This window comes from Nycticebus coucang, chromosome 19 (genome assembly GCF_027406575.1).
Source record: "Nycticebus coucang isolate mNycCou1 chromosome 19, mNycCou1.pri, whole genome shotgun sequence".
In the NCBI taxonomy this organism is placed as follows: Eukaryota; Metazoa; Chordata; class Mammalia; order Primates; family Lorisidae; genus Nycticebus; species Nycticebus coucang.
Genome location: NC_069798.1, coordinates 27,561,612 through 27,576,957, shown reverse-complemented (window position 1 = coordinate 27,576,957; position 15,346 = coordinate 27,561,612). Strand labels below are relative to the sequence as shown.

General features: G+C 40.9%; 1 pseudogene; it reads left to right on the top strand.

Moving 5' to 3' along the window:
• Positions 1-15,346, top strand: part of LOC128571687 (ribosomal RNA small subunit methyltransferase NEP1-like) — an 84,677-nt pseudogene that overhangs the window by 60,189 nt on the left and 9,142 nt on the right.

Sequence of the window (15,346 nt, the reverse complement as noted above, 5' to 3'; positions counted from 1 at the left end):
ACACTCACGCACATACACCTCTCTCTTTACATGATGGAACATTATTTAGTCTTTAAAAAGGAGATCTTGCCATTTGTGACAATGCTGATGATCCCAGAGAACGTTATGCTAAGTGAAATAAGCCTGTCACAGAAAGATAAATGCTCCACGATCTCATTTATACGTGGAATCTAAAATAGCCCAAGTCAAAGAAGCACAGAGTAGAATGGTGAGTGCCAGGGGCTGAGGACCCGGGGCTGGGGGAATGGGGAGATGTTGGTCAGAGAGTGAAAAGTTTTAGGCCAGCTGCAGTGGCTCACACCTATAATCCTACCACTCTGGGAGACTAAGAGTGCTTGAGATCAGGAGTTGAAGACCAGCCTGAGCAAGAGCAAGATCCTGTCTCTAAAAATGGGTGGGCATTGTGATGAGTGCCTGTAGTTCCAGTTACTTGGGAGGCTGAGGCAAGAGGACTTGAGCCCAAGAGTTTGAGGGTACTATGAGCTATGATGCCATGGCACTCTACTGAGGATGACAAAGTGAGACTCTGTCTCAAAAAAAAAAACAACAACAACAACAATAAGGACAGTGCAAAATTTTAGGCATATAAGATAAATGAATTCTGAAGATTTAATGTGCAGCATAATGACTATCTTTAGCAATATCGTATTACACACTTGAAATTTGCTAACAGGGTAGCTCTTAAGTATTCTTATACACACACACAAGTAACTCTGTGAGCTGATAAATATGTTAATTAGACTGAGTGTGGTGATATGCATATCAATGTATATGTTTGTCAAAACATCAAGCTAGGAGGAGATTAAAGATGGTGGCCGAGTAACAGCTTCCCTGCAACTGGGAACAGCGAGTCTGGGGAGACAAGACTCCAGGCATCTCTAGCTGGTGGGATCTGCCTATAATCATCCCTTTGAGGATACAGGGAGCCAGCAAGGGACTTCTGGACTCCAAGAGGAGGACAAAAACAGTGGAAAACTGGCAAGTGGTTGGGAGCGTTCGATCGACCTAATCACGCCAGCAACTGTAAGTACAAGCAGCAGTGAGACTACAAACCGGAAAGGCCTTACCTGTGAACTCTTTCAGTGTTCTTGGACTTGGCACTCAGTTGAACTGCCTTGGGGAGAGCTTGAGCAGGAGTGTGGAGAACTTTGGGCATTGTCTGGGGCCCCAGACTGAGCCACTGAGCTGGGCGCAGGAAGCCATTGTGAAAGAACTGCCAAGGCAAGCTCCACACTCAGGGTCTCAGAGCAAGGATTGGGCGGGTCAAAGTAACCTACTGACTGAGCAGCCTAAAGGTGGGGATTGAGCTGCCTTACAGCCTTAAATCCTTAGGGGCAGAGCAAGACGGTTTGGCACACTGGAGCCTTGGGCTGTTGCCCTGGGTAGAGTGCTGTGATATCACAGCTCATAGCAACCTCAAACTCCTGGGCTTGGAGCTGCCCAGACCTCCATAAGAGCTGTGCAGCGACCCCTGACCAGTGAACCGCACCCACCGGGCCTCCACATTGCCTCACCAGGAAATGCGGGAGCTACGCAACCCTGCATCCTCCCTCCTGGGTCCTCCCAGCTTCCACACTAGCCCTTTCATCTGGACAGGGACTCTGGTAGCTGCGTGCCCTTTGGAGCCCTCCCTGCCTCTGCGCAGAGCTCTTCTCCTGGCCAGAGACTGCTGGAGCCTTGGGCTATCTGTGCCAAAGTCACTGGGCGCCTGGCACTCCCAGAACTGTGCACACCACCCTCAGCGCTGTTGCTGGATCCAGGTGTGTAACACACCAGAACTGCTTCCACAACCAGAACTCCCTAGCTAGAGCATCCCCAGAGGAACTACACAGGGCCACTCCCTACAAAGATCCAGCAACAATAGAGTGATCCCGCTGGGGTCTAATCTTGGAGAGACACATCCCCTACTCTGAGGACGGCCAGAGGAAATGGTGAAAAACAATCATGAGACGAAATCAACAGAAAAACTCTGGCAATATGAATAATCAGAGTAGATCAACTCCCCCAAGGATCAATGGGGCAGAAACAGCACAAGACCCCATGCACAAACAAATAGCTGAGATGTCAGAAATTGAATTCAGGATCTGGATAGCAAATAAGATCGAATTAGAATTCCAAAAGTTATCTCAAGAATTCAACGGATTCAAAGACCAAATGACGAAAGATTTCAACACATTGAAACAAGAAGTTGCATCCCTCAAAGATCTGGGAAACACAGTAGAATCCCTCAGTAACAGAATGGAGCAAGCAGAAGAAAGGATTTCTGACATTGAAGACAAAGCTTTCGACTGCTCCCAAACGCTCAAAGAAGAAGAGAAATGGAGAGGAAAAACAGACCACTCTCTCAGAGAGCTCTCGGATAATTTAAAGAAAACCAATATTCATTTTATACGGATCCCCAAAAGTGACGAAGTGGCTTCACAAGGCACAGAGTCTCTTCTCCATGAGATTATGAAGAAGAACTTTCCAGACATGCCAAGAGATTCCGAAATTCAGATAGCAGACAGTTTCAGAACTCCAGCACGACTCAACCTAAATAAGACATCCCCCAGACACATCATAATCAATTTCACTAAAGTTAATATGAAGGAGAAAATTCTGAAAGCTGCCAGATGAAAGAAAACCATTACCTACAAGGGGAAGAATATCAGAATGACTGCAGATCTCTCTGCCGAAACCTTTCAAGCTAGAAGAGGATGGTCATCGACTTTTAATCTCTTAAAACAAAATAACTTTCAACCCAGGATCCTGTACCCAGCTAAACTGAGCTTCATTTATGATGGAGAAATTAAATACTTCAACGAAATTCACATGTTGAAGAAATTTTCCACAACTACACCAGCTCTCCAGGACATTCTTAGACCTATCCTCCATAGAGACCAGTGTAATTCTCCACCACAAAAGTAAACCCACCCAAAAAATTTTTGATCAAATTCCAACTTCCACAGTCACAAATACTCTCAGTTAATGTGAATGGTTTAAATTGTCCTCTAAAGAGGCACAGGTTGGCTGACTGGATACAAAAACTCAAGCCAGATATCTGCTGCATCCAAAATCGCATCTTACACTAAAAGACAGATATAGACTCAAGGTGAAGGGATGGTCATCTATATTCCAGGCAAATGGAAAGCAGAAAAAAGCAGGCGTTTCAATCCTGTTCACAGACGCAATAGGCTTTAAACCAACCAAAATAATTAAGGATAAGGATGGACACTTCATATTTATTAAAGGTAATACTCAATATGATGAGATCTCAATTATTAATATTTATGCACCCAACCACAACACACCTCAATTTATAAGAGAAACTCAAACAGACATGAGCAACTCGATTTCCTCCACTTCCATAGTAGTTGGAGATTTTAACACCCCTTTAGCAGTCCTGGATAGATCCTCCAGAAAGAAGCTAAGCAAAGAAATTTTAGATTTAAACTCAACCATTCAACATCTGGACTTAAAAGACATCTACAGAACATTTCATCCCAACAAAACTGAATACACATTCTTCTCATCAGCCCACGGAACATACTCCAAAATCGACCACATCCTAGGCCACAAATCTAACCTCAGCAAATTTAAAAAAATAGAAATTATTCCTTGCATCTTCTCAGACCATCATGGAATAAAAGTTGAACTAAATAACAACAGGAACCTGCGTACCCATTCAAAAACATGGAAGCTAAACAACGTTATGCTGATGGATACATGGGTTATAGACGAGATTAAGAAGGAAATCATCATATTTTTGGAACAAAACAACAATCAAGACACGAATTACCAGAACCTCTGGGATACTGCAAAGGCAGTCCTAAGAGGGAAATTTATAGCACTGCAAGCCTTCCTCAAGAAAACGGAAAGAGAGGAAGTTAATAACTTAATGGAACATCTCAAGCAGCTGGAGAAAGAAGAACACTTCAACCCCAAACCCAGCAGAAGAAAAGAAATAACCAAAATCAGAGCAGAATTAAATGAAATTGAAAACAAAAGAACTATACAACAGATCAATAAATCCCAAAGCTGGTTTTTTTGAAAAGATCAATAAAATAGATAAACCTTTCACCAACCTTACCAGGAAAAAAAGAGTAAAATCTCTAATTTCATCAATCAGAAATGGCAATGATGAAATAACAACAGACCCCTCAGAAATTCAAAAAATCCTTAATGAACACTACAAGAAACTCTACTCTCACAAATATGAAAACCTGAAAGAAATCGAACAATACCTGGAAGCACGCCACCTACCAAGACTTAGACAGAACGAAGTGGAAATGTTGAACAGGCCTATATCAAGTTCTGAAATAGCATCAACTGTACAAAATCTCCCTAAAAAGAAAAGCCCAGGACCAGATGGCTTTACGTCAGAATTCTACCAAACCTTTAAAGAAGAACTAGTACCTATACTACTAAACCTCTTCCAAAATATAGAAAAAGAAGGAATATTACCCAGCACATTCTATGAAGCAAACATCAACTTGATCCCCAAACCAGGGAAAGACCAAACAAGAAAAGAAAATTATAGACCAATATCACTAATGAATATAGATGCTAAAATACTCAATAAGATCCTAACAAACAGAATACAACAACACATCAAAAAAATTATACACCATGACCAAGTCGGATTTATCCCAGGGTCTCAAGGCTGGTTCAATAAACGTAAATCTATAAATGTAATTCAACACATAAACAAACTTAAAAATAAAGACCATATGATTCTTTCAATTGATGCAGAAAAAGCTTTTGATAATACCCAGCATCCCTTCATGATCAGAGCACTCAAGAAAATTGGTATAGAAGAGACATTTCTTAAACTAGTAGAGGCCATCTACAGCAAACCCACAGCCAATATCGTATTGAATGGAGTTAAATTGAAATCATTTCCACTTAGATCAGGAACCAGGCAAGGTTGCCCATGGTCTCCATTGCTCTTTAACATTGTAATGGAAGTTTTAGCCAGTGCAATTAGAGAAGAAAAGGTGATCAAGGGTATCCACATAGGGTCAGAAGAGATCAAACTTTCACTCTTCGCAGACGATATGATTGTGTATCTGGAAAACACTAGGGATTCTACTACAAAACTTTTAAAAGTGATCAAAGAATATAGCAATGTCTCAGGCTACAAAATCAACACCCAGAAATTTGTAGCCTTTATATATATCAACAATAACAAAGCCGAACAAACACTCAAGGACTCTATTCCTTTCACAGTAGTGCCAAAGAAGATGAAATATTTGGGAATATACCTAACAAAGGACGTGAAAGATCTCTACAAAGAGAACTATGAAACTCTAAGAAAAGAAATAGCTGAAGATGTTAACAGATGGAAAAACATATCATGCTCATGGCTGGGAAGAATCAACATTGTTAAAATGTCCATACTGCCCAAAACAATATATAACTTTAATGCAATTCCTATTAAAGCTCCATTGTCATACTTTAAAGATCTTGAAAAAATAATACTTCATTTTATATGGAATCAGAAAAAACCTCGAATAGCCAAAACATTACTGAGCAATAAAAGCAAAGCAGGAGGAATCACGCTACCAGACCTGAGACTGTACTATAAATCCATAGTGATCAAAACAGCATGGTACTGGCACAAAAGCAGAGAAGTAGATGTCTGGAACAGAATAGAGAACCAAGAGATGGATCCAGCTACTTACCGTTATTTGATCTTCAACAAGCCAATTAAAAACCTTCAGTGGGGAAAAATTCTCTATTTAACAAATGGTGCTGGGTGAACTGCTGGCAACCTGTAGAAGATTGAAACCAGACCCACACCTTTCACCATTAACTAAGATAGACTCTCACTGGATAAAAGATTTAAACTTAAGACATGAAACTATAAAAATACTTGAAGAAAGTGCAGGGAAAACTCTAGAAGGAATCGGCCTGGGTGAATATTTTATGAGGCGGACTCTCCAGGCAATTGAAGCAGTTTCAAAAACATACTACCGGGACCTGATTAAACTAAAAAGCTATTTGATCTTTGACAAGCCAATTCAAAACATTCAGTGGGGAAAAGATTCCCTATTTAACAAATGGTGCTGGGTGAACTGCTGGCAACCTGTAGAAGATTGAAACTGGACCCACACCTTTCACCATTAACTAAGATAGACTCTCACTGGATAAAAGATTTAAACTTAAGACATGAAACTATAAAAATACTTCAAGAAAGTGCAGGGAAAACTCTTGAAGGAATCAGCCTGAGTGAATATTTTATGAGGAGGACTCCCCAGGCAAAGCAGTATCAAAAATACACTACTGAGACCTGATCAAACTAAAAAGCTTCTGCACAGCCAAGAACATAGTAAGTAAAGCAAGCAGACAGACCTCAGAATGGGAGAAAATATTTGCAGGTTATACCTCTGATAAAGGTCTAATAACAGAATCCACAGAGAACTCAAACGTACTAACAAGAAAAGAACACGTGACCCCATCTCAGGGTGGGCAAGGGACTTGAAGAGAAACTTCTCTAAAGAAGACTGACGCAAGATCTACAAACACATGAAAAAAAGCTCGTCATCCTTAATCATCAGAGAAATGCAAATCAAAACTACTCTGAGATATCAGCTAACCCCAGTAAGAGTAGCCCACATAACAAAATCCGAAAACCAGAAATGTTAGCGTGGATGTGGAGGAAAGGGCACTCTTCTACACTGCTGGTGGGAATGCCCACTAATACGTTCCTTCTGGAAGGATGTTTGGAGAACACTTAGAGACCTAAAAATAGACCTGCCATTCGATCCTATAATTCCTATAGTAGGTTTATACCCAGAAGACCAAAAGTCACAATATAACAAAGACATTTGTACCAGACTGTTTATTACAGCCCAATTCATAATTGCTAAGTCATGGAAGAAGCCCAAGTGCCCATCGACCCATGAATGGACTAGCAAATTGTGGTACATGTATACCATGGAATACTATGGAGCCTTAAAGAAAGATGGAGACGGAGGCGGAGCAAGATGGCAGCCGAATAACAGCTTCCTTACATCTGGGCACTATGAGTCTGGGGAGATAGGACTCCAGGCATCTCTGGCTGGTGGTATCTGCCTGTCATCACCCCTGAGAGGATACAGGGAGTCAGTGAGAGACTTCTGGACCCCAAGAGGAGGACTAAAACAGTAGAAAACCGGCAAGTGGTTGCGTGTGTTCAATCCGTCTAAACCCGCCTGCAACTGTAAGTTCAGTAGCAGTGAGACTGCAAACCAGAAAGGCCTTACCTGTGAACTGTTTTGGTGTCTTTGTACTTAGTACTCAGCTGAACTGCCTTGGGGAGAGGCTGAGCAGGAGTGCAGAGAACTTTGGCCGTTGTCTAGGGCCCCAGTCTGAGCCGCTGAGCTAGACAGAGCTAATAGTGTTTGGCTCTGGGTCACAGGCAGCCATTGTGAGCGATCTGCCCCGCCAAGCTCCACCCTCAGGGTCACAGAGCTAGAATTCGGTGGTAGCTGGTAACCCAGTGACCAAGTAGCCTAAGGGCAGGGTCTGAGCCGCCTTGCAGCCCTAACCCTTGGGGGCACAGGGAGACCAGTTTTGGCACACAGGGTAAGTGGATAGCCACTTCAGCAGTCATTCCAGCGACAAACACTTCCCTGGGAAAGCTTCAGCAAGTGAACAAGTTCAAAGTGCCTTTTAAGTGGGCTGAAGAGAGATTTAGGGTGTCTACCTGCTGGGGTTTGAGAAACTAGCAGCCTCCATTTGTATCACAACTGTAATTAACATCTTATATCCCAGAAGACCACGTGTTGCCCAGACAATATTCAATAACATATACATACTGCTTTGTTTTTTTTTTGGTTTGGTTGGTTTTTTTGTTTGTTTATTTTGATGTTGTTGATTGTTGTTTTGTTTTTTAAGTTCAACCTTTTCCATACAGATCCTTTGTGTTTCTCAATTTTTCTACTTTAACTATAATTTCCCATTGCTGCCTATTTCAATAATTAGAACTTCATTTTTGTTAGTATTTCTACCGCTATTATTTGGTTTTTCCAGCCAATTTTATCCCGTAAACTTTTCTGTTTGCTTGTTTTGGTTTGATTTATAGCATTTTTGTCTTTCCTCTCTACTTGGTGGAGGTGGGGTACTATGTCTGATCAGGTTAGCAAAGAGCTGCTGACCTCAAGGGAACCACCCAACTGGGCACCCCCAGAAGGTGTTTTTTTTTTTTAAGGTTGTATCAAAGTACCCTACTGGACACCAATATTGCTCTGTCTCCCTCTTTCTGTGCCTCTCTCCTTTTTGTCAATATTCCTTTTACCCACCCCCTCTCCTTTCTCTATTTTTCTTTTTTTTTCTTATCACTCGGTCCTCGTTTCTTTCATCCCTTTTTTGCTCTTCAACCATCTCACGCTTCTGGTCCTGTAACCCTTAGTCCACAGGAACGAGAACTTAAAGAGCAAGAGGAAGTGAAAGGAAAATTAGGGCAAGGAAACAGATAAAAGAAATTAGTCATGAGGAAGAATCGCAGAAAACTCCAGGCAACATGAAGAACCAGTCCAGAACAACCCCGCAAAGGGACCATGAGGTAGTTACTGCAGAGGATTCCACCTATACAGAAATGTTAGGAATGACAGAAAGGGAATTTAGAATACACATGTTGAAAACAATGAAAGAAATGATGGAAACAATGAAGGAAACTGCTAATAAAGTGGAAATTAACCAAAAGGAAATTCAAAAACAGAATCAAATCAGAGATGAACGATATGAAGAATATAAAAAGGATGTAGCAGAGCTGAAGGAAATGAAACAGTCAATCAGGGAATTTAAAGATGCAATGGAAAGTATCAGCAACAGGTTAGACCATGCAGAAGAAAGAATTTCAGAGGTAGAAGACAAAGTTTTTGAGATAACTCAGATAGTAAAAGAGGCAGAAAAGAAGAGAGAGAAAGCAGAACATTCACTGTCAGAATTATGGGATTTTATGAAGCGTTCCAACATACGAGTTATAGGAATTCCAGAAGGGGAAGAAGAATGCCCCAGAGGAATGGAAGCCATACAAGAGAATATTATGAAAGAAAATTTCCCAAATATCACCAAAGATTCTGACACATTGCTTTCAGAGGGCTATCGGACCCCAGGTCGCCTCAACTCTAACCGAGCTTCTCCAAGACACATTGTGATGAACCTGTCCAAAGTCAAGACAAAAGAAAAGATTCTACAAGCTGCCAGGAGTAAGCGCCAGTTGACCTACAGGGGAAAATCCATCAGAGTGACCGCAGACTTCTCTAATGAAACTTTCCAAGCAAGAAGACAATGGTCATCTACCTTTAATCTACTTAAACAGAACAATTTCCAGCCCAGAATTCTGTACCCAGCTCAGCTAAGCTTCAAAATTGATGGAGCAATCAAATCATTTACGGATATACAAACATTGAGGAAATTCGCCACAATAAGACCAGCTCTACAGGAAATACTTCAACCTGTTCTGCACACTGACCACCACAATGGATCAGCAGCAAAGTAAGAACTCAGAAATTAAAGGACAGAACCTAACCTCCACACTGATGCAAAAGATAAAACTAAGCAATGGACTCTCACAAAATAAGATGAATAGAATACTACCACACTTATCAATTATCTCAATAAATGTTAATGGCTTGAATTCCCCACTGAAGAGACATAGATTGGTTGACTGGATTAAAAATCACAAGCCATCCATTTGCTGTCTGCAAGAAACACACCTGGCTTCAAAAGACAAATTAAAGCTCCGAGTCAAGGGTTGGAAGACAATTTTTCAGGCAAACGGAATTCAGAAGAAAAGAGGAGTTGCAATCTTATTTTCAGATACATGTGGATTTAAAGCAACTAAAGTCAAAAAAGACAAAGATGGTCACTTTATATTGGTCAAGGGAAAAATACAACAAGAAGACATTTCAATTCTAAATATCTATGCACCCAATTTAAATGCTGCCAGATTCTTGAAACAGACCTTACTCAGTCTGAGCAATATGATATCTGATAATACCATAATAACAGGGGACCTTAACACTCCTCTTACGGAGCTGGACAGATCCTCTAAAGAGAAATTAAACAAGGATATAAGAGACTTAAATGAGACCCTAGAACAACTGTGCTTGATAGACGCATATAGAACACTCCATCCCAGAGTTAAAGAATATACATTCTTCTCATCACCCCATGGAACATTCTCCAAAATTGATCATATCCTGGGACACAAAACAAATATCAACAGAATCAAAAGAATTGAAATTTTACCTTGTATCTTCTCAGACCATAAGGCACTAAAGGTGGAACTCAACTCTAACAAAAATGCTCGACCCCACACAAAGGCATGGAAATTAAACAATCTTGTGTTGAATAACAGATGGGTGAAGGAAGAAATAAAACAGGAAATCATTAACTTCCTTGAGCATAACAACAATGAAGACACAAGCTACCAAAACCTGTGGGATACTGCAAAAGCAGTTTTGAGAGGAAAATTCATCGCTTTAGATGCCTACATTCGAAAAACAGAAAGAGAGCGCATCAACAATCTCACAAGAGATCTTATGGAATTGGAAAAAGGAGAACAATCTAAGCCTAAACTCAGTAGAAGAAAAGAAATATCCAAAATCAAATCAGAGATCAATGAAATTCAAAACAAAAGAATCACTCAGAAAATTAATGAAACAAGGAGTTGGTTTTTTGAAAAAAATAAATAAAATAGATAAACCAATGGCCAGACTAACGAGGAATAGAAAAGTAAAATCTCTGGTAACCTCAATCAGAAATGATAAAGGGGAAAGAACAACTGATTCCACAGAGATACAAGAGATCATCTCTGAATACTACCAGAAACTCTATGCCCAGAAATTTGACAATGTGAAAGAAATGGATAAATATTTGGAATCACACCCTCTCCCTAGACTCAGCCAGGAAGAAATAGAGCTCCTGGACAGACCAATTTCAAGCACTGAGATCAAAGAAACAATAAAAAATCTTCCAACCAAAAAATGCCCTGGTCCAGATGGCTTCACTCCAGAAGTCTATCAAACCTTCAAGGAAGAGGTTATTACTGTACTGCAGAAATTATTCCAAAGAATTGAGGAAGAAGGAATCTTCCCCAACACATTCTATGAAGCAAACATCACCCTGATACCAAAACCAGGAAAAGACCCAAACAAAAAGGAGAATTTCAGACCAATCTCACTCATGAACATAGACGCAAAAATTCTCAACAAAATCCTAGCCAATAGATTACAGCTTATCATCAAAAAAGTCATTCATCATGATCAAGTAGGCTTCATCCCAGGGATGCAAGGCTGGTTTAACATACGCAAGTCTATAAACGTTATCCACCATATTAACAGAGGCAAAAATAAAGATCACATGATCCTCTCAATAGATGCAGAAAAAGCATTTGATAAAATCCAGCATCCTTTTCTAATTAGAACTCTGAAGAGTATAGGCATAGGTGGCACATTTCTAAAAGTGATTGAAGCTATCTATGACAAACCCACAGCCAATATTTTACTGAATGGAGTAAAACTGAAAGCTTTTCCTCTTAGAACTGGAACCAGACAAGGTTGTCCTCTGTCACCTTTACTATTCAACATAGTGCTGGAAGTTCTAGCCAATACAATTAGGCAAGACAAGGAAATAAAGGGAATCCAAATGGGAGCAGAGGAGGTCAAACTGTCCCTCTTTGCTGACGACATGATCTTATACTTAGAGAACCCCAAAGACTCAACCACAAGACTCCTAGAAGTCATCAAAAAATACAGTAATGTTTCAGGATATAAAATCAATGTCCACAAGTCAGTAGCCTTTGTGTACACCAATAACAGCCAAGATGCGAAGCTAATTAAGGACACAACTCCCTTCACCATAGTTTCAAAGAAAATGAAATACCTAGGAATATACCTAACGAAAGAGGTGAAGGACCTCTATGAAGAAAACTATGAACTCCTCAGAAAGGAAATAGCAGAGGATATTAACAAATGGAAGAACATACCATGCTCATGGATGGGAAGAATCAACATTGTTAAAATGTCTATACTTCCCAAAGCAATCTACCTATTCAGTGCCATTCCTATCAAAATACCAACATCGTACTTTCAAGATTTGGAAAAAATGATCCTGCATTTTGTATGGAACCGGAAAAAAACCCGTATAGCTAAGGCAGTTCTCTGTAACAAAAATAAAGCTGGGGGCATCAGCATACCAGATTTTAGTCTATACTACAAAGCCATAGTGCTCAAGACAGCATGGTACTGGCACAAAAACAGAGACATAGACACTTGGAATCGAATTGAAAACCAAGAAATGAAACTAACATTTTACAACCACCTAATCTTTGATAAACCAACCAAGAACATACCTTGGGGGAAAGACTCCCTGTTCAATAAATGGTGTTGGGAGAACTGGATGTCTACATGTAAAAGACTGAAACTGGACCCACACCTTTCCCCACTCGCAAAAATTGATTCAAGTTGGATAAAGGACTTAAATTTAAGGCATGAAACAATAAAAATCCTCAAAGAAAGCATAGGAAAAACACTGGAAGATACTGGCCTGGGGAAAGACTTCATGAAGAAGACTGCCGTGGCAATTGCAATAACAACAAAAATAAACAAATGGAACTTCATTAAACTGAAAAGCTTCTGTACAGCTAAGGAGACAATAACCAAAGCAAAGAGACAACCTACACAATGGGAAAGGATATTTGCATATTTTCAATCCGACAAAAGCTTGATAACTAGGATCTATAGAGAACTCAAATTCATCCACATGAAAAAAGCCAACAATCCCATGAATAGAACTTTCTCTAAAGACGAGAGACGAATGGCTAACAAACACATGAAAAAATGTTCATCATCTCTGTATATTAGAGAAATGCAAATCAAAACAACCCTGAGATATCATCTAACCCCAGTGAGAATGGCCCACATCACAAAATCTCAAAACTGCAGATGCTGGCGTGGATGTGGAGAGAAGGGATCACTTTTACACTGCTGGTGGGACTGCAAACTAGTACAACCTTTCTGGAAGGAAGTATGGAGAAACCTCAAAGCACTCAAGCTAGACCTCCCATTTGATCCTGCAATCCCATTACTGGGCATCTACCCAGAAGGAAAAAAATCCTTTTATCATAAGGACACTTGTACTGAACTGTTTATTGCAGCTCAATTTGCAATCGCCAAAATGTGGAAACAGCCTAAATGCCCACCAACCCAGGAATGGATTAACAAGCTGTGGTATATGTATACCATGGAATACTATTCAGCCATTAAAAAGAATGGAGACTTTACATCCTTCATATTAACCTGGATGGACGTGGAAGACATTATTCTTAGTAAAGCATCACAAGAATGGAGAAGCATGAATCCTATGTACTCAATTTTGATATGAGGACAATTAATGACAATTATGGTTATGGGGGGGAAACAGAAAGAGGGAAGGAGGGAGGGGGGTGGGGCCTTGGTGTGTGTCACACTTTATGGGGGCAAGACATGATTGCAGGAGGGACTTTACCTAACAATTGCAATGAGTGTAACCTGGCTTATTGTACCCTCAATCAATCCCCAACCATAAAAAAAAAAAAAAAAAGGCTCGGCGCCTGTAGCTCAAGCAGCTAAGGCGCCAGCCACATACACCAGAGCTGACGGGTTTGATTCCATCCCGGGCCTGCCAAAAAACAATCAAAAAAAAAAAAAAAAGAAAGATGGAGACTTTACCTCTTTCATGTTTACATATATGGAGCTGGAACATATTCTTCTTAGCAGAGTATCTCAGGAATGGAAGAAAAAGTATCCAATGTACTCAGCACTACTATGAAGCTAAATTATAGCTTTCACATGAAGACTATAACCCAACTATAGCACAAGACTATGGGGAAAGGGCCAAGGATGGGGAAGGGAGGGGGGAGGTTTTGGTGGAGGTAGGGTAATGTGTGGGGCCACAGCTATGGTGCATCTTAGAATGGGTACAGGCGATTGCACTAATGTACACAGCTGTGATTTAACAATAAAACAAACAAAAAAAATCAATCTAGGCCTAGTGCTGGATTCCAGCCTCCTGAGCTGAGCTGTGGGCAGCAGGAACAAGACTGGGATGCTGCAGTGCCCAAGAGGCCCCAACTCAGGGCAGTGTCTGTAGGCTCATTGTAGTGCTGGAAGGGGCCAGTCTGGAGACAGTCAAGGTAGGGAAGACATACGAGCTACTCAACTGTGACAAGCACAAGTCTATGTTGTTGAAAAATGGACGGGACCCTGGGGAAGTAAGACCAGATATAGGCCACCAGAGTTTATTGAGGCTGATGGACAGTCCCTTGAACTGAGCTGGCTTGCTATAGGTTTATATCCACATGCAGAAGAATGTTGTAATTGAAGTGAGAATCCCCAGAACCTTTGACCACTTTTGTAGACTTATGGTCCAGCTTTTACACCAACTGAGCATTTGAGCAGCAGATGGCCCCCAGAAGCTCTTGAAGGTAATTAAGAAGCCAGTATCAGATCACTTCCCTGTTGGATGTATGAAGATTGGCACTTCTTTCTCCATTCCAATCATCAGTGATGTGTGACAGTTGGTACTCAGCAGTGATCCTGTTGTTTTTGTGGTGGGGGCTTTTGCCCACGGCAAGGTCAGGGTGGAGTGTACAGAGAAGATGGTGTCCACCAGAAACTACCCCCTTTCTGCTGCCCTCACCTGTACAAAACTCACCACAGCCTTTGAAGAAGTGGGGTGTGTGTGTGTGTGTGTGTGTGTGTGTGTGTGTGAGATTTGACAGTAGTAGAATTTTATTCTGAAACCAAAAACTGCTGAGATCACATCCCTTGGCCCTGATCTGAGCCAACGGCTAGAAGATGAGCTACCAGCACTGATACTGGAGGTTCGGGGAGCCAAGGCTGTTGTACATTTGCTATTTGTGTATCTTATAAATGCTGTTCTTACAAAAAAAAAAAAAATCAAGCTATACACCTTAATTATACACAATATTTCTTTGTCAATTATACTCCCAATAAAGCTGAAAACAACCAAAGAAACAAAAAAGCCTAACAGTTCCCCAATGGCCTTTTTACCTTGTGATTTTCTTTCTTTCTTTTTTTTCTTTTTTTTTTTATCACCCATGGTAGAGTGCTGTGGCATCAAAGCTCATAGGAACCTCCAGCTCTTGGGTTTAGGCAATTCTCTTGCCTCAACCTTCTGCATAGCTGTGACTATAGGCACCCACCACATGCCCAGCTATCTTTTTGTTGTAGTTTGGCTGCGGCCAGATTTGAACCCGCCACCCTTGGTATATGGGGCCGGTGCCCTACTCACTGAGCCATAGGTGCTGCCCCTACCTCGTGATTTTCATTGGTGACCATTGCCTAGACCTATTATTTCATTAGGAGCTGCAGAA